General features: G+C 40.7%; 1 pseudogene; it reads right to left on the bottom strand.

Annotated features, from left to right (window-relative positions):
- Positions 1-560: 560 nt before the first annotated feature.
- LOC132014591 (metalloendopeptidase OMA1, mitochondrial-like) overlaps positions 561-1,806 on the bottom strand; it is a 2,142-nt pseudogene continuing 896 nt past the window's right edge.

The following is a 1,806-nucleotide window of genomic DNA, read 5'->3' on the forward strand; positions in this document are numbered from 1 at the left end:
TAAGAACTCCCATTAAATGATAAATGTGGTCTTTTGAAGTAGTATGGTTTCAATGAGGTGGGTCTGATTATTGATTAAAAGAATAATCTTAAATGTTTTCTTAAATATCTAGCCAATACCCCAAGGTATCTTCAGCTTCTCCTTCATCCGTGTGCCAGGCCCATGGAGTACTCCTCCTGGAGGTTAAGGGCTCAACTCTTTGACTTTTTGCCACCACTGATTTCTGCAACAAGGGATGCCTTTCTGATTTACTTTTCCTCACAGCCTTAGTGTAATCACTTGCATACAATAGGGATGCAATTAGTGTTTTTTCAAAAACGTGTAATATAAATTTATTCAGTGACATTTTCCTTGTTGAAGATATTTTAAAAGAAGATAACTGATATTTTATAAAAATAAATATCTAGTAGAATGATTTAGATAATGAGAATATACATGATTTAGCTTCCAAATATCCATTTTTGTTTTCATTTCAAACATCTTTTTTTTTTTAAGAAAAGGAACATAAAAATGATAGATTGCTGCATTCCTCTTCTTTCCTGATTCTCAGAAATTTTAATTTAACTTCCAGTCATTTTCTCAACTATACTCCTACTTTTGAATGGGAAAGGTATCCATGTGATATTTAGGTCTTCTTTCTCTGATTCTTTAAGAAAATGGTTCATGTTGGTTTCAAATAGTAATCGAATCTGGTCCAGAAGGTAATGGGCAACTACAGATCTTTCTAATTTTGAGAGTCTGAGATGGGAATCTATTCAAAGCTTCAGTTCTATGAGCAGAGTGTGTGGATAACCATTTGGGCAACTTGGGATGAACTTGGAAGCTCTCTGCAAATCCCGTCTACCACCCAAACCCTGAAACTGGCCCTTCTACCCACACAGACCTTTCCAGCAAGCTGGAGTCGGATAGCATCAGCTTTAGCCTCCAGTGTCCTACTATATGGTCCATCAAAGATACATTCCTGCAATCGAGACTGTCATTACTGTCCCCCAAGTGCCAAGCCCAAATCACTGTGAGAAAAATCAGACCCAAGACTTCTAGTAAATCAAGGCAGCTAGCTTTTTCCACAGTGTGCCCAGGAGCCACATGCACTAGTTCTTAACCCAGAAGAAAGAGGCAGGTTGATGAACGTCAGTTACACTAGTCAAAACCCCAGTGAAGATGAACCCTTGTCCATTTGGAATCAGAAAGGCAGTGCTCCCCTTGGTAACATATACCCTAAAATGGGCATCACAGAAGTATTTGTATCTGAGGAATCAACCACTGGAGTAACCCAGGGGCTCTGAGAGACCCCCGGAGTATATTTCTTTGTGTTCAAAGAGATGATAATCCACTTCTTTTAAGTCTTCTCTTGGGCATCTTTCTCACTTAGCATATCACTTAAAAATTCTTCCATTCATGTTTCATATTCCAGTTCTGACTGTTATGCCCCAATAATGGGTCCGTGATTAAAGGAGCGACACTGATACAAAGCGAAGGTCAAGCAAAGCTTTATTTCGCGCCAAGCATCAAGAATCTAACCAAACGTTCAGGGACGCACCTCTTACAAGGGAGGGCGACCCTTCTCTGTTTCACAGACTAGCTTTTAAGGGCAAAGGCCATGCGGTCAGGCCTGGCCACGCACAGGTGGCCAATGAGGTTGTGACACACACAGGAAAATTCGCAGTGATGCTAGGTGACCAACTGAATTACAATTTACCCTAGTAGACATTTGAACTAGCCTATTACACTTTGATTGGGATTGGTGCCCAAAAGGCTCCCAAAGGGCGGGGCCCATACTCCTTGGTAACCGGGAAGACAGTATGC

The sequence above is a fragment of the Mustela nigripes genome, chromosome 3 (genome assembly GCF_022355385.1).
Source record: "Mustela nigripes isolate SB6536 chromosome 3, MUSNIG.SB6536, whole genome shotgun sequence".
Classification (NCBI taxonomy): Eukaryota; Metazoa; Chordata; class Mammalia; order Carnivora; family Mustelidae; genus Mustela; species Mustela nigripes.